Genomic DNA, 18,909 nt, shown 5'->3' on the forward strand with positions numbered 1-18,909 from the left:
TAGAATATTCAAGATTGGGAACGAGATAGTACTAATGCGGAGTTTTCCCACAGCTTTAGAAATGAAAACTGCATCAGAACATTGGTTAATATCGCTGCTCAAAAAAGGAGAAAGAGACAAGCCAGGAATTTACAGACCAGAAGTCTTACTTCAGTTATGGTAATTATCACACATGGCATCATAGAAAATGTAGCAATATATGAGTGGAGAGATGGTTAGATGGCAGAACGTAGGAGTAAGTGGATTGACAGGGTGTAGGGGACTCTTCATTTCTCATTTACATAAGCGATTTGAGCATAGACACAAGGTGAATAATATTGAAATTTACCAATAGCCAATTAGTTTAAACAGCTACAAAACAATGAAAATAATGCAGAAGGGCAGCAGGTTAGTGGATTGGGAAGATACAATTAAATGCAGAGAAATGTCAAGTAATATATTTGGGGAAAAACCGAAAATAAACACACCTTAAATGATAACAGTATTCACTAAACAGCAAATTTCTCCACAGAAAGAAGGTATGAAAACTTGGAGATTTAAAGGTAGGAGTACAAGTAGAAAAGGCCATAAAAAATAGGATTCTAGATTTATACTCACAGTTACAGAGTCCTAGGGCAGAATTTTGCCCTTGGCAGGCGGGCTTGGCAGGGGTGGTCGGAAAGCCACCCGCGATCAGCACCGCACCGTGATTTCACAGAGCGAGAGCGCACTCTCTGTGTTTGGGGTGGGTGTGGGGGGGGGGGGGGGGGGGAGAGAGAGAGAGAGAGAAAGGAGGGCGAGCGGGATGAATGCGAGCTTTGCGCATGCACGTGTACGAGCGCTGCATAACCTCTGAGGCACAGAGCTGCTTTAGGGAGATGAAGAGATATAACAAAAAAAAATAAAGAAAATAAAAATGTAATAAAACATGCCCCAGAGTCAAATGACAGAGCCACATGAGCAGGAACATGTTATTAATTCAATTGCAAAAGTTTTGTTTTATTTTTATTTACTTTTGGAAACATCATCCCGCCCGTGGATGAGGTTTCCAAAAAAATGCAAAGGCCGCTTGGGCCTTTTTGCCTGCCCGCCAACTGTTAGGTTGGATGGACAGTGAAAAATTTACCTTAATTGATTAACAGGCCTTTTAATTGTTCGCTGGCCGAACTATCGCGTGACTGTGCGTTGATGTCAGCACACTCGGCCGACATCAACGCACGTCATTTCATGCTTGAATGGGTCGGGCGCCCGCACGCCCACTGAGCGAAAGTTTCTGCCCCTACTGTCCTAGGCCCAACCTTCTTCAGCTGCTTCATCACTGACCTTCCTTCCATCAGAAGGTCAGAAGCGGGGATGTTCGCTGATGATTGCACAATGTTCAGCATCATTTGCAGCTCCTCAGATACTGAAGTAGTCCATGTCTAAATGCAGCAAGGCTTGGGCAATATCCAGGCTTGCGCTGATAAGTGGCAAGTAATATTTGCGCCACAAGAGTGCCAGGCAATGACCATCTCCAATAAGAGAGAATCTAACCATTGCCCCTTGACATTCAATGGCATTACCATCGCTGAATCACCCACTATCAATATCCTGGATGTTACCATTGACCAGAAACTGAACTGGACTAGCCATATAAATACTGTGGCTACTAGAGCAGGTCAGAGGCTAGGAATCCTGCGGTGAGCAACTCACCTCCTGACTCCTCAAAGCCTGTCCATCATCTACAAGGCACAAGTCAGGAATGAGATGGAATACTCATCAGTTGCCTGGATGAGTGCAGCTCCAACAACAATCAAGAAGCTTGAAACCATTCAGGGCAAAGCAACCCATTTGACTGGCATCCCATCCACAAACAAACAAACATTCACTCTCTCCACCACCGACGCACAGTGGCACCAATGTGTACCATCTACAAGATGCACTGCAGGAACTCAATCTTCCTTAGACAGCACCTTCCAAACACATGACCACTACCATCTAGAAGCACAAGGGCAGCAGACACACGGGAACACCACCACCTGCAATTTCTCCTGCAAATCACTCACCTTGGAAATATATCACCGTTCCTTCATTGTCGCTGGGTCAAAATCCTGGAACTCCCTTCCGAACAGCACTGGATGTACCTACACCACATGGACTGCAGCAGTTCAAGGAGGTAGCTCACCACCAACTTTTCAGTGGCAATTGGGAATAGGCAATAAATGCCAGCCTAACTAGCGATGCTCACATCCCATTAATAAAGAAAAAACAACAAATACCAGGGCAAAGACGTAATGTTGAATTTGCACATCACATTGGAAAGGTCAGATTGCTGTACTGCATACAATGTTCACATCAAAAATGTGCCGGGTCACAGGAAATGGGTCAGGGAGTGGGACCAGCTAAATTGCTCTTGTAGAAAGCCAGCGTAGGCTCAATGGGTCAAATAGCTTCCTTTGTGCCTTAACCATTTGATAAATTCAGGCCATCCCATTTTAGGGAGCATTTGGAGCCATGGGAAGGATGCAGTGGATGGAATTGCACCAGATTTATACAAAGTGCATTAGCGGGTGGGAAAAAAAATAATTTTACCCGTCGGCCGCTATGGTGAGTTTTCACGCCATATGGCCCCATTCCTGACGCGTCCCTCCTCATTAGTAATGCATTCACAAGAAACACTCCAGATCACTGGCAGGCAGGCTCGGATTTGCTTGCCCTGCCATGACCTCAGCGCTTCCTCACTCTGGGTGCCATATTTAAAGTGCACTAGAACGCATGCCTACTTCATGTCTACAGTCCAGGGCTGCTCCAGGCAACAGATGTCCCCGAAAGCAAAGAAGACGGCAACCCCCAAATTTAGTGACGTCTCTCTGGAGCGCCTGCTGGACGCAGTAAAAGGCCGCCGAGATTTCCTCTGTCCCCACACTGGCCGCAGGAGGTCCACCAGCATCACCAATCCAGCCTGGGAAGCGATGGCAGTGGTGGTCAGTGCCACCAGAGCACAGAGGAAGTCAGCCATCCAGTGCAGGGAGAGGATGAATGTTCTCATCTGTTCAGTCAGGGTAACTTAACCACCTCATCACTCTCAACTCACACACTCACAAACCCATCACACATCCACAGGGATCTCACACCTCAAGGGACTACACCACTAACTCTCACATACCCTCACATCTCCATCAGGCTCATATCCTTTGGAGCTCACGTCCTCATCTCGTCCATGGTTCCGCTCACCACACAAACATTCCATGCAGTGCCATGCATCCTGCTCTCTCACTCTCATGCAGGAGAAGGTGGCCCACAACAGCAGGGAGGGGTACTGGCTGGGGGTGGAGTGGCCCACATTAAGCCCCTCACTCACTTTGAGCAGCGTGCCATCGCACTGACTGGTGAGGATGTGGACCGTGACTGTGGTGACAGTGAAGCTGGCAGCAGTGAAGTCCTGCACCACATCATCCCTCTCTCAACGCAACTGTGAGTGCTCTCTCTCCTGCTTTTGACTCTGCTGCTGTGCACTAATTATCTCTACTTTGGCACACAGGGAGCTCTGCCAAGCAACTGATGCCCTCAGCCAGCCGGTCCCTCAGCTCCATCCCTGGTCCTCACCTCCAGCGAAGTGGATACCTCGTCCATTGAAGAGCTGGAAATAAGCAGCCTGGAAGACCCGTCACAGCGCTTACCCAGAGTCTCCATCAGAGCAGAGACACACACCTCGTTGGGACCTAGATCGAGAGCAGGCCCGGGTTCACAATCTAGCGGTCACCACACGGACATGTGTCCACAGCAGGAGGAGACAGGTTCAGCTGAGGTCCCCTACACTCAGAGGACTGCTGGGAAAGAGGCATCTGTGAGGTACAAGCCTCTGGATTCAGCCTACCAATTCATTGTGGAGAGTCAGCAGAAGGCAGAGTTGTTGGAAGCCCTCAATGGAGTGACACACGAGTTAGAGGAGTGTGTCTACCTGCTCTCTGACGAAGTGGTGCCCACATGTGCGCGTATGGAGATGTCCATGGGAAGGATGGTGGACGCCATAGAGACCCTGGTCCAGCAGAATGCAGAGATGCACACAGACCTGCACTCCATCTGGGTAGCTATGGGTGGGTTCCTGCAGATGCAACACGAGGGAGAAACAGGGCACCTCCGTGTCCCTCCAGGTGTTTCTTTCCCTCAAGGAGTCAGGCCAGGGCCCTCGGGCCCCGAAGGGAGGAAGACTGGCAGCCAGACACCCCTGGATCATCCACTCAGGAATCTCAGAGGCTGTTATCTCCCTCCACTTCCCCTTTGCCTGTGACCCCCTCAACCTCATCCTCTGTCACCGCAGAGAGCGCAGCTGGCCCACAGAAGGTCAGCCAAAGCTAGCCAGGGCCCTCGAGGCCTTGGCTCTCCAGAGGACGCATGGTCATTAGAGGCACAAGGCCTAGCATTGCACAGACTGTCTCCACCCCTACTGCAGATGTCAGGGCAGCACCTAGAAATGTTAGGCCTAGAAAAATTCAGAAATTCTGATCACACGTGGTTACACAGGCGAACACATTTTGTCACTATATAATTTGAAAACATATTCACTTTCACTGAATAATGTAACGTCTTTCAGCTTCAATGGCAACTTTTGCGAGTCCTCCCAGTGCATCACCCCCACTTCCACTAGCAGTTCAGCTCAACGCAGCCAGACCACAAGTGATTCTGGAAGAAGTATGTGTGTGGCAGGGCCTTTTAGAGCCTCGTATAAGCACTGTCCCATGCACGCAGAGCCTTCACCCATCACACTGTCCTAAGCATTTTCAATGCCGCATGCTGGGGTTCTCTTTCAGTTGTCCATCTGAGCTGACCTGTATCTCCGCCCATTGATTGCGCTGCCATGCAGCACCTGTGCCTGTCCAACACGAGACTCCGCTCACTTTCGATAACCATGGTCATAGTCAAGTTTCTGATCAGCCCCCCCATCCTTTCCCCTCCCCCAGTCACCCATGTCCTTTCCCCCATCACTATTGACCCACCTGACTTCACCTTCCACCTCTCCACCATCACCTACCAACCTGAACCCTTGTATTTTCAGGATGTCCAGTTGAATGTGCACATTCCCTACCTTCCTGAGAATCCCACCGCCATCCACACTGACACCCCCGACTTCGTCCTTCCCACCCCCAGGGGCCATGTCTGCCTCCGAGTCCCCAACAACCACCATCGTCCGTCTTACCACTACCAACACACCCTCACCCTCTCAGCTCCCCCTGCCCCCCTCAAACTCACCATTCCCTCCTACCATGACCACACCCAGTTCACTTCCCAGGAGGCAGTGACTCCACAGACCCCGCCCTTGCACATTCACCTGGACACAACCCCAACCCTTACTTGCTCCTCCACCCTTATTCCTACCCACCTCCGAACTCCTTCCCTTATACCTACCTCCCCACTTGCTCCATTCTCCCCCATTACACCCTCCTCCCCTTCCCAACCTCACCCTCCCCCCACCTCAGTATGCCTTCCTCTCCCACTCACAACTAGACCTTCCTCTCAACCACCACCACACCCCTGCCAATCATCCATAGCAGCCCATGGCCAGGACCGTGATGTTCTGAAGCAGATCCAAGACATCAAAGGAGACCTCCCACCTTGCGTGAGCTGCTTCTCAGTGGAGCTATATCCATGAGAATCCACCCAGCATGTGATGCACGTGTTCCTCCAGTGTCCAGTAGCTGTAGGGCTCCAGCATCTTCTGCTCCTCGGATGTCCATAATCTGAGCCAGTCCCTAAAGGTAAGTTGTGACTTCTGCACGTCACATTTATCTAGACGTGTTCAGGGCCAGTGTGCTTTCCTGCCGACACAATGGTAAACCTGGCGTGTGGGGGAAATTCCAGTCGGGCCTTACTTTGCATCCCATTAGCGGGATGCAAACTGGGTTCACGTCAACCTCCAGCCGGCTTCACATTCCCCAATAGTGGACACCTACTGTGCTTTCATGCCGGTGTGAAACCGATTTTTGGCCTTCTCGCCATATCGTTGCCACACCCCACCCACCCCCACCCCCACCCCCACCCTCCACTACCCATCCTGCCATGACGCCAACAGGGCAGGAAAGTTCCAGCCAGTAAATGTTATGATACCAGGACTGAGGGGTTATAGTTATTAAAATTAAGGCTTTTTCACTGAAATAGAGAATTTAAAATGAGGATATGAGGGGTTTTCAAAATTATACAAGATATTGAAAGCTTAAAAGGTGAAAGATTATAAGTGTCTTCGCTGATTAATAAATCAAAGAGCAGCACAAATGCAGGATTAACATTATGAGGAGAGAGAGGGAAAGAACTAAAAGAATTTTAAAGGATTTTCAGCCCTCCTTCCAGTAATTTGTTCACCTAGCAAAAAGAGCCAGCTCAGTCACAATGGTTCTCCTCCCTTCCCAGTGTAAAGCATTCTTAGAGACAGACAGATTGATGGATTGGCAGAGACAGATAGAGAAGAGAGAGATAGATAGATATAAATAGAAAGATAAGTCCAATTGCAATTGACCTAGATTAGAAACATAATGCACCAGAGAACATTTCCAAACAAGATACATTTAATCAACAGGAATAAATTAGTTCCAGAAATGTACAAAGTAAACCAACTCATCAAATTACTTCCAGTTTTCCCCAATCAGACAGGGCCAGCAAATGTAATTTCCCCTTATTTATTTTGTGATCCTGGTGTTCAGGGCACACCACTATCTGGGATTAGGAGCAGCAGCAAAGCAACCCACATAGCTTTGAGCTCCCACCTGCCTCTATGGCTGGTGAGAGAGGCAGGCCAGCCCTGGGCACCAATTATTTAAAGTCACTTAATCCATTTTTGTAAATTATCTAGTAATTGGAATTATGTCAGTAGTGGACTGACCACCCTTGCGGAACTATGCTGTTTAGTACCTGACTTGTAACAGCCCTTTCAGGGGGCACAGTCTGTGTATTCTTTGTAGGACACAATATGCAATTATAAACACACAAGGATTCAAATTCCAGTTTGCCCAACATGAGTTTTAAATGTTTTTGTCACAATTACAAGTGAATTCCAGAGTTAATAGCTTGCGGTCAAAGGTACCATATATAAAAGAATGATTGCACAGAAAAATGAATCTGCAATTGTCTGCTAATAGTCTGGGTTCAGAGTAGCTGCCAAGGCCTTTTCAGTGTATTTGCACTTAAGGGAGATCTTGTCTAATTTCCAATTATACCAATCTTGACTGGCTTCAAGGGTAGACAGTCCACTACTGACATAATTCCAATTACTAGATAATTTACAAAAATGGATTAAGTGACTTTAAATAATTGGTGCCACACAAATTAAACCCTTGAGTGTTACAATCCCCATGAGGATCCACAAACCAAAGAATCAAATTTGCCGAACAACCCCGAATGAAGAAATTGGCAAACGAGGTTTCACTTTTGTAACTCTTACACTATTCAGAATCAATACAAATCAAACATGATATAACAGGCAAATCATGGTTGGTATGAACTATAAATTACATGTGGAATAGTAAATACAAAGACCATCATGGAGGAAGTAGACAGTTCACTCTGACTATATGGTCCCAGTTTCAGCCACACAGAATTCCTGGCCCTTTCCTTCAAGAACTCAGCCAATTCTCCAAAGGCAGAAGTGTCTGCAAAACAGGGTTGTGTCTGTCCAAATTTCCACACAATGGTGCACTTTCTGGAAACTTCTCAACTTTCAGCTCCTCTCTTTTCTTATTTTCTCTCTCAGCGTCTGCATTTTTAACTTCTTTCCTGTTGGTACCGCTTCCAGGACAAGGGTCTCCCGGTCACATGGACCAGTATTTTTCAATATCCAAAAATTATAATGGATCCCTCTACTGTTGATACAAATTCGTAAAGTCCTTTCAGGTTCCTCAAACATTTTAAAATAATTATGACTTTTCTTTACTGTTACTATTTCCAGGTCAAAAGGTTGTCACAACAGACTTTAAAAAAGGTTTGCATTGTTTAATTATTTTTTATTTGAATGTATTCTGTCTGTAAATTTATCTAATCATGTAATATTACCTTCAATGCAATTGGTATGCCATCATGTTATTTAGTACCCTTGAAAGTGGCAGAATGTGAAGAATGGTGCATGTATTCTACTAGAATCAGTTTACTGTGATTAGGGATCAACTGCTGAACATGGGCACATGACACAGTGTGCACTAGAAAATATGCTGCAAATTTCAGTCAATAAGGGACTTATGGAAATAACGTCTAGCTGAAAACACAGGCAAACAAAGAGTAAATGTTTGAGGAAAAACTCCCCAACTGTTACCATGACTGCTCAACATGTTTCCTCAACACTATATTCACATCATCCCTTAGCTAACCACAGAGTGTGCATGGAACTTCCGTTTTCAATTATTTGATTGCATATGGAATCCAATGCAAATCTCGCTCTCTTCAGGTACCATGCCCCAGGAGGGCTTTGGAGATCATGGACCTTTATGATAATCTTGCTAATGGAGGCGTGGATCATCTTCATTGGTGGTACATTAATCCAGTTTGTGAGGTTGCTTAGAAAGATCACTCTTTGTCTACCTTGACCTCTTTTACCATTAATCTTTCCCATCAGCATCAGACTTTCTAAATCATGATTTCTTATTACATGTCCAATCATCTATTCCTGATCTTGGTCAGTAGAGTTCTTTTGGTCTCAGATTTTGCTAGCATCTCTTCATTGCTAGTGTGACTTGTCCAAGATATCTTCATTATTCACCCCAAAAACCACAACTCTGCAACCTCAATTCTTCTCTGCACTGCTTCACTGAAAGTCCAACACATGTTTCTGTTTGTCAAAATTCCAGGATTACCAGCCTTGTTTTCATGGCTAATTTTAAATTGACCATAATCTTATTCATTTTTTGAAATGCATCTTTGGCCATTCCAATTCTTTCTTGGTCACACTTTCCATCTGATGTTAACATACTTCCTCGGTAACAAAATTTGTCTACCTGTGTGGTCTTTTTATTCCTCACTATGATCTTACATTCTGGTAGGATTTTCCTTTTGGACACAACCGGACATTTTGTTTACTTACAATTTGTGCTCGGCCCTTTCTTCTCACTTTCACTTACTACTCTATCCAAAACCTTCTTCAGTTTCTCTTCAGAGGTGGCGATAGGAACAGTGTCATCGGCATACCTTATATTATTAAGGTTGGAACCTCTAACTAATAATCCATGAAGGTCTTCAATTTCTCCAAGAATATTTTTACTATACAAATTGAATAAATCTGGGGAGAAAACACACCCCTGTCTGACCCCTCTTTTAATGTTCACAAAATCGCTTAGCTCTTTCTCAACCTTTACAGCTGCAGTTTGTTCCCAATAAACATTTCTTATCACTCTAAGATCTTTGCCATCATGGTCAATAGGCTCTAACAGGCTCATCGGCTCTTCACGTTTCACCTTACTTCAAATGCTTTACTATGACCAATAAAACACATGAATACATCTTTTTTCATCTCCAAGGCTCTTTCTGATAGCATGCATGCCATTAAGATAGCATTTCTCATTCCTCTATCATCTACAAAATCACACTGAAGAACTGAAATTTCTGACTTATCTTTCTTCTGGTCTTATTCATCAGTGCTTGAAGGAGGATCTCAGTAAGGTGACTCAGGCGGATGGTGCAATGGAGTTCACATTCAATTGATGATCCTAACACTGATGCATTGAACATTTCCCATGTTAAATGCTTTCAAGCTGTTCGAAACGGTTTTGAACTTCCACTTTAAATTCTCCTTTAATCGAGTTCTCAACATTCACTAACTCATAATCTAGTCTCTTTATGGTCGCTATTTTTCTCAACTTCCTCGGCTTTATTTTGATGGTGCAAACTACAGGTATTCGTCGGTTTTACAGTCAGTGGCCAGGTAGGTCTTTGCTTGCTGAACTGCAAATTCGAAATCTGCTGTTTATTGTCACATAATCAGTTTGATTCTGGTCATGTTGCCAGGACTTTTCCAGGTGTATTTCCTTCTTGGATGCTCCTTGAACCAGGTATTTAGAATAACTCCAACATTTGCTGTATACCACTTGATCCACATTTCTCCTCCTTCACTGGGATCACCCAGGCCATGGAGGTCCAACTATGTTGCCTTTCCTGATAGAACCTACTTTTGAATTTAGATCACCCATTACAAAAATCACCTCATTGGTTTTACATTGATGTTTGGCTTTAACCAGGTCTTTATAGAAGTGAACAATATCCTCTTTTTCACTGTCAATGTTGGTGCATAGACTTAGATGGTAGCAAGATTGAAAGATTGGGCTCCAATTTTAACTAGAATCACTCTATCCAAGATAGACCAGCACACAGTTTGAAACAACTTCACGTACGAGGATTCCTACATCTCTCTTGTGCTTTTGAGCTCAAGCAGATGAATCCAATGCAAATATCTTAATAAATAGCTCAAGTCCAAATCCATTAATCCAATATACTTTTTAAAATGACAACATACAAGGAAAAGGAAAGATTTTATGTGCAGTCAACAGCAAACTTCCATTCTCTCACCAGCAGCTTGGTAATGCAAGTTGCCTAACTCACCTCGTTGAAGCAGCAGTGGATTCTCCATGAATCTTGAGAAACTGCCACCGATTTGCCACCTCTGCTTCTCTTGGTGCACCCTGGGAGCATGGACACAGGTGATAATGCAAATCAAGGATAGCAGTGCTGGGTGGCTAGCACATAGCTGCTCTCCCAAAACCAGTGCAACATAGAAAGCAATTTCAGGTCCAAGCTGAAGGACAGTGGCAGGGTCGGCACTGGGAAACAAAAAAAATAAAGGACAGAAGGAGATAAAAATCTGAAAGAGAAAGTAATTTCTGCTACCAAATACTGGCGAATGAAGCTTTGAAGAAAAAAGCTGTTCAGCTTTTAAGGTTGAGCCAAATCTTCCATCTATGCTGATGAAGCAATTGCTCAGCTCACAATACTGTAAACATTTATTTGTTGCTGCTGTTTAATGAAACGAGATGCGCAGTCTAATTCTAGAAGCAAAATCAAGTGTGTCATTTGCAAAGATCACACAAATAGTGTCCTCCTTTGTGAGGCTCCAGCTGCATTACCAAGTGTGCTGTGGTAAAGAGAAAAGGCAGCTGCTATCTTAGGAAGTAGATTACGCATCTATTAATTAGATGCAAAGCAGCATAAAATGAATGTTGAATACAGTCAGTCTTTCACACAGCCTTAACTTTTTTTAATTAGGCATCTTTTAAAGATCCAGCAAATAAGTAAGTATCTCCGGTACCATTTACTGGAACCAAAACAAGTTTTATCACTAACCTTTGGTGTTAAATGGCTGTTCTGGGGGCTGGATCGGAAATAATTTCATTGAGACATTCATTTTGTACAACAGCTCAAAAAGCAGGCAAGCCTACTGTAGTACAAGAGCAAAGTACTGCAGATGCTGGAAATCGGAAATAAAAACAGAAAATTCTTGAAATCCTCAGGTTTGGCAGGATTGAGTTAACGGCAATGTTCCCTCTAGGTTTTGTGGATGTCTGGCCCCGCAGCAGTCGAGGAACGTGCTACGTGAGGAACAAAGAGGCTGCGCACAAGCAAGGTTCCATTTAAGATTTGTGCATGGCTGCGAGTTAATCTTAAAGGGACCGCACAGTGCAACAAGCCAGCTGCACACCACAAACAGAAGTTAGAGGGAGTATTGGTCAACGGACCCAATTTTAACCCATTCACTTGCACAGTGTTAAAATCGGGCCCAGGTTAATGAGGGGTGGGGAGAGGAATCTGCAACTGCCTTCGTGTTGCCAGGCTTGCTGAGTATTTCTATCATTGTTTTTATTGAAGTTATTCCTGGTCAGTATTTATTCCTCAGCCATCATTAAAACAGATTATCTGGTCATTAGCTTATTGCTGTGCACACAAATTGGCCTCTATTTCCTACATTACAACAGTAACTATACACCATAGCCTGTAAAGTGCTTTGGATGTCTTGAGTTTATATAGCATTTTTCACAACCTCAAGTTCTTTCTTTTCTTTTAATATTCAGTGGCATGAAACCTGTGGGCAAATGGCTTGTGGAGGGTCAGGGTATAGTCAGTTACAGTATGTTGTATTACATATAAAACCCTGCAATCAGCTCTCAGTAAAACACTGCAGATACTGAGCATTGGTGTTTCTTGGGTGCATCCATTTGTCAATGTCTGCTGTTAACTATCAGTGCAGGATCTAAAAGCCTGTTGCCCCCGAACTTGTAGCTGCCGGATGGAGAAGATCAATTCTAGATCAGCCATTTCTGAAACCACACTGATTCTGGATAGATGTGTTTAGCCCGGATCTGCAGTCTGACATGGGCAACTTTTCCCACAATGCTCAGCAGGGAGATGCTTTGATAATTGTTGCAATTGCTGCAGTCACCCTTCTTGTACAGGATCACAATCTTTGCATCATGCCTATCCTGGGGCACTGACCCTTCCATCCAGCAGAGGCAAAAGTTTGTGCAGAAGCTGCAGGAGTGCTGGTATTTCGTGTTTGATGAATTCAGGTGGTATAGCATCAGCACTTGGAGCTTTGCCCATGGCAAGTGAGTATATAGCATTGCTAAGCTCCTGTTTTGGAGCAGGTGTAGACCATTCAGCACTTCTGAGCCATCTCTACCATTCAACACAATCATGGTACCTTAAGTCCACTTTACCACACTATTTCCATATACCATGGTATCCAAAAATCTATCAAGCTTTCTCTTAAATAACAACAACTTATATTTATACAGCGCTTTTAACTCAAAACACCCCAAGGTGTTTCACAGGAGCATTATAGAACAAAAGTATGACACTGAGCCACATAAGGAGATACGAGGTCAGATGACCAAAAGCTTATTCAGAGGTAGGCTTTAAGAAGTGTTTTAAAGGAAGAAAGTAAGATAGAGGCGGAGAGATGTAGGGACTGTATTCCAAAGCTTGGGGTCTAGGCAACTGAAGGTGCAACCACTCTTGGTGGAGCAATTAAAACTGGGGATGCACAAGAGGCCAGAATTTGAGGAGTCCAGATATCTCAGAGGGTTATGAGGTTGGAGGAGATTACAGAAATATGGAACAGTGAGGCCATAGAGGGATTTGATTTTAAAATTCTCATCTTTGTTTTCAAGATGTTGCTTGAAAGGGAACTAATGTTGATCAGTGAGCACAGGGTGGGAGGAGAACAGGGCTTCCTGTGAGTTAAGGCACAGGCAGCAGAGTTTTGAATTACTTCAAGTTTATAGAAGGTAGCATGTGGGAGATCAGCCAGCAGTGTGTTGGTATAGTTGAGTCTAGAGATAACAAAGGCATGGATGAGGGCTTCAACACCAGCTGAGCAGAGATGGGTTAAGTTGGGCAACGTTACAGAAGTGCAAACAAGTGTGGTCTTATGGCATGAATATTATGTCGGAAGGTCATCTCAGGATAAAATGTGACACCAAGATTGCAAACAGACTGTTTTAATCTCAAGGAGAGGGATGGAGTTAGTAGCTGGGGAATGGAGTTTGAGTGGGGACTGAAAACGATGGTCCTTAAATATATTCAACCACTGAGCATCCTCAGATGTCTGGATTCCAAATATTGATAACCTTTTGAGTCAGAGAGCCAGAATCATTTTGGCATAGAAGGCGGCTATTTGGCTCATCCCGTCCAAGTAAGTGCACGGAGGTCATCTCAGAGTGCTGCTAGACAGAGTTTAGAACTCAGACATTTGGGGAGTGTAGGAAGAGGTGCTATTCTAGTCTTTTACAGAACAAGGAGTGGTGCGAGAGATAGCAAGATCTGAGAGCTGAAGTCCAGAGGTATAAATTAGGTAAGCAGGTAAGTGGTTGGTGAGGTTTACAGTTCTTTGTTCTAAGCTGGGACAGTAGTTTAAAGTAGTACCAGGGTGATAACACGTGATGTATTGAATTTATCGATTAAACTAGTTAAACTACTTAATATAACTACAAATCATAGCCGAGTAGCATTTCTAAACTTCAAACATTAACTAGTTAAACAATACAGTAAAGATGGTAGGGTAGGTGATGTGTTGCATCTGTAGCATGTGGGAGATGGTGGACACTAGCGTCTACAACTCAAGGAACTTCGGATCAGAGTTAATGAGCTGGAGAATTTCTGACACAGTGATGAAACAGGGAGGTGGAAAGTTATCGGGAGGGGGAAAGTTACCTGAACACTGTTCCAGGAAGCAGTCATACCCGAGGCTAGGTACTTCAGATTTGGTCCGTGATCTGGAACAGGAGGTGTGACTGCAAGTGAGGCAGGTATGGAGATCTAGAAAGTCGTACCAGAGGAGCCTCAGCTCTTGCATTTGTCCAACAGGTTTGATGTTCTTGCAGTTTGTGTGGAGGAGAGCAGGGACTGTAGGGAGGATGAGCAAACTGACCATGGCAAGGTGCTGCATAAGTCAATTCAAGCGAGGGGAGTAAATGGGAATATAGTTGTATTAGGGGACAAAATAGTTAGGGGGATAGATAATTTTCTTTGCAGCCTTGCAGCTGAATGTGAGAGTCCTGAATACTATGTTCCCTACCCAGTGCCAGGATTAAGGGCGTCTCCTCAGGGCTGGAGAGGAGCTTGGAGCAGGAGGGGAAGGGTCCAGTTATTGTGATCCATGAAGGTACCAATAACATGGGTAGTGCTAAGAAAGAGGTTTTACTGAAGGAGTATGAGCAGGTAGGGACCAAATTAAAAAGCAGAACTACAAAGGTAATAATCCCTGGATTACTACCTGAGCCATGAGCAAATTGGCACAGGGTAAATAAGATCAGATATTTGAATGCATGGCTCAAAGATTGGCATGGGAGAAATAGGGTTTGATTCATGGGACAGTGGCACCAGTACTGAGGAAAGAGGAAGCTGTACTGTTGGGGCATCTGCATCATGCCAAGACCAGTGCCCTGGTGAATTGTATAACAAGGGCTGTGGATAGGGCTTTAAGCTAAATAGTGGAGGGGCAGGGGGTTGCAGGTCAAGGGTCCACATGAGGGGAGAGTTGGAAAGTTAAAGAGAAAGGCCAAGAAAATAGTGCAGGATAAGGATGCAGTTAATGATAACCAGAATGTGATGAGTCAAAACGTACAAATATAAGAGGTCAGAGCAGGGAAAGATGGTAAAAAGACAGAATTAAAAGCTCTTTAAATCGGATTGCATTTAGCATTCATAACAAGATGGATGAATTAATAACACAAATAGAAATAAATAAGCACAATATGATAGTCTTTACAGAGATGTGGTTACAAGGTGACCACGGCTAGGACCTGGATATTCAAGGGTATTTAACATTTGGAAGACAGGAAGAAAGAAAGAGGTGAGGTAGCTCTATTAATAAAGGATGCGATCAGTACAATAGGGAGAAATTATCTTGATTCAGATCAGACATGGAAGCAGTTTTGGTGAAGATAAGAAATAGCGAAGGAAAGAAGTCGCTGGTGAGAGTAGTTTAGAAGCCCTCTAACATAACTGCACTGTAGGACGGAATACAAAAATCATGAAATAATATTGGCTTGAAAAAAAAGTGCTGCAATGATACTGAGCAATTTTAATCTTCATATAGATTTGGACAAATCAAATTGTCCTGAAGGATGAGTTCATAGAATGTATTCAGGACAGTTCCTTAGAACAATACATTCTGGAACCAACTAGGGAGCAGACTATTTTAGACCTGGTAATGTGTAATGAGACAGGATTTGTTAATGACCTCATAGCAAAGGATCCTCTAGGTAAGTGATCATAACTTGATAAACTGAATATGAAATTGAGGTTGAAAAATGTAGGTCAAAACCCAGGGCGGAATCGTCCCAGATTTGCACTAAGTGCAGTGGCGGGTGGAAGAAAAGATGTTTTACCCGCCGGCTGCAATGGCAGCTCCTAACACCATATTGTCCTAATCCCACCGCATTAATTATGAATTCCTGGGAAACATGCCATTTCAATGGTGGGAAGGCTCTTATGCACCAGCCACGCCATCAGCTCGCCACACACCATATTTGAAGTGCAGTCACACACACACCTCAATGCTTCCAGCTCACGACTGCTGCAAAGACGATATGGCCCCCTGGTTCAAGGACGCGTCCCTTGAGCGCCTTTTGAATGCAATGGAGGCCCGCTGTGATGTCCTCTACTCCTGCCCCAGTTGCAGGTTGGGCAGCAGCATCACTAATCCAGAATGGGAAGCGGTGGCAGAGGTGGTCAGCGCCAATGCCCTGCACCCAAGTGCTGCAACAGGATGGATGGTCTCATCTGTCCCGCCAGGGTAAGTCACTCTTCTCATCACCTTCAACTCTCAAACCCATCACACATCCATGGGGATCTCACACCTCAAGGACAGCATCACTAACTCTCTCTCACACCCTCACGTCTTTCTCCGGCTCATATTCTCTGGAGCTCGCGTCCTCATCCTGTCCATGGCTCCACTCACCACACAAAAACATTCCATGCAGTGCGTCCTGGTCACACTCTGTCCATCTGTTTTCATGCAGAAGAAGCTGGCTCACAAAAGCAGAGAGAGGTCCCAGACCAGGCTGGAGTAGCTCATGTTAAGCCCCCTCATTCACTTTGAGGAATGTGCCATTGCATTGACTGGCAAGGATATGGACCGAGCCTGCGGCAATGGTGAGGTCAGCGGCGAACACCCCCATTAAGGATCCTGCACCAGATCATCCCTCTCTCAACGCAAATATGAGTGCTCTCTTTCCTGCTTTTGACTCTGTTGCCATGCGCTAATTATCTCTACTTTGGTTCACAGGGAGCTCTGCCAAGCGACCAACACCCTCAGCCAGCCAGTCCCTCAGCTCCATCCATGTCCTCACCTCCAACCAAGAGGACTCCTCATCTACTGAAGAGCTGGAAATAAGCAGCCTGGAAGACCCATTACAGTGCTTACCCATGCCCTCCACCAGCACAGAGACACACATCTCGGTGAGACTGAGATATAGAGCAGGCTTGGGTTCACAATCTGTGATTACTGCACGGGCACGTGTCAGGAGGCAGGTTCAGCCGAGCTCCCCAGAACTCGGAGGACTGCTGGGGAAGAGGCATCTGTCAGGTCAAAGTCAGATGACGAACCTTTGGATTTGCCCTTCCAACTCAGTGGAGAGTCAGCAGAAGGCGGGAGAACATCACACAGAGCTATTGGAAACCCTCAGAGTGGCAGGTGAATCGGAGGAGTGCGTCCCCCTGCTCTCTGATGGAGTGGTGCCCCACACATGCACGTATGGAGGTGTCCAAGGGGAGGATGGCGGACACCATGGAGACCCTGGTCCAGCAGAACGTGGAGATGCACGCAGGCCTGCACTCCATCACGGTAGCCATGGGTGAGTTCCTGCAGTGACAACACGAGAGGAAAATGGGGCATCTCGACATCACCACAGGTGCTCCTTCCCCTCAAGGAGCAAGGCCAGAGCCCTCAGGCACCCGAAGGGAGGAGGAGCAGCAGCTGGACACTCCTGGGTCATCCATTCATGAATCTCAGAGGCTGTCTGCTCCCTCTGAGGCCTCTTTGCCAGTGACCCCCTCAACCTCATCTTCTGTCACTGCAGAGGGAGCAGCTGGCCCACAGGAATACAGCCAGAGCAAGCCGGGGCCCTCAAGGCTTTGGCTTTTCAGAGGACCCATACTGAAGGCATCTCACTTGGGGAGGTGGAAGATGATGGCTGTCTCCACCCCTACTGTGGATGACAGGGCAGCACCTAGAAGTCTAAAGCATTCAAAAGTTAAGAAATTTTGATCACAGTTGGTTGCATGGGCGAATACATTTTGTCACTTTACAATCTGAAAATATATTCACTTTCGCCGAATAATGTGTAAAGTTGCCTTTCAGCTTCTTTGACAGGTTTCGCGAATCCTCCCACTGCATCCCCCCCAACTAACAGTTCAGCTGCACACACCCGACTCACGAGTGATTCTGGAGGGTAGTGTGTGTATGACAGGGCCTTTAGAAGCCTCGTGCAAGCACTCTCCTATGCATGTGGATCCTTTCCATATCATACACATCTCAATATCCAATATTTTCAATGCTGTCTGCTGGGGTTCGCTTTCAATTGACCATCTGAGTTGCCCTGCATTTCTGTCCGCCCACTGATCACACACCCATGTAGCACCTGGTCTCACCCACCATGACTCCTGTTTCACTTTCCATTAAGCAAACTTGGTGGTGATACAATTTTTCTTGCGCACCCCGCATTCTCTTCCTTCCCGAAAATCTCACCCCCATCCACATTCACCTGCCCGACTGCCTCCTTCCCACTCCACAGTCCATGTTCTGCCTCCAAGTCCTCACCAACTACCTGCACCGTCCCTTCTACCGATACCGTCGAACCCCCACCCTCCCATCCCAATGTCTCACTCTGCCCTCGGTCATTCTCATCATTCCCTTGTACCATACCCACCCTCTGCCTTGTTTGCTCCCCAGGAGGCAATCATGGACTCAGAGCCTTCCCTTGCATGTTCACCTGTACATCATTCTTCCGGACTCCTTCGCCATCCACCCAGCATCCCCTCCACCACCAGACTCTCCGACACCCCTTAGATCTTCCCCCTTTCTGACCCCTTCACAACACCCTTACTTTTTCCTCCACCTTTACTCCTACCTCCACCCTTACTCCCTACACTTTGCGCATTCCCTCCTCTTCATGGACTCCTTCCCCTCTCCGCAATCCTTCCTTCCCCTCTCCACACTCCCTTGCCCACACCCCACTCAAACTCCTTCCCTTACACCTATATTCCCAGTTGCTGTTTTCTCCCATCAGCCTCTCCTCCTCCTGTACTCCCTCTCCTCCCAACCTCCCCGCCACCTTGGTTCCCCCCTTCCCAACCTCACACCTCCTGACACCCTTGCTCCCCCCACTCCCAACCTCACTCCCCCACCGACACATGTTCCTCTCCCAGTCATAAGAACATAAGAAATAGGAACAAGAATAGACCATTCTGCCCCTCGAGCCTGCT

General features: G+C 45.8%; 1 protein-coding gene across 5 annotated transcripts in view; it reads right to left on the reverse strand.

The window, feature by feature from the left end:
• Window positions 1-18,909, reverse strand: part of pacsin1b (protein kinase C and casein kinase substrate in neurons 1b) — a 273,452-nt gene that overhangs the window by 141,776 nt on the left and 112,767 nt on the right. Inside the window, exon 1 of one of the 5 annotated variants that reach the window (XM_078546747.1) lies at window positions 10,531-10,667. The exons of the other annotated variants lie outside the window; for them this stretch is intronic. The gene's annotated coding sequence lies outside the window, so the exon portion shown is untranslated. Of the gene's footprint in view, window positions 1-10,530; window positions 10,668-18,909 lie in introns of those variants that run through there. 5 annotated transcript variants of the gene reach the window in all.

The sequence above is a fragment of the Cetorhinus maximus genome, chromosome 8, assembly GCF_964194155.1.
Source record: "Cetorhinus maximus chromosome 8, sCetMax3.hap1.1, whole genome shotgun sequence".
Classification (NCBI taxonomy): domain Eukaryota; kingdom Metazoa; phylum Chordata; class Chondrichthyes; order Lamniformes; family Cetorhinidae; genus Cetorhinus; species Cetorhinus maximus.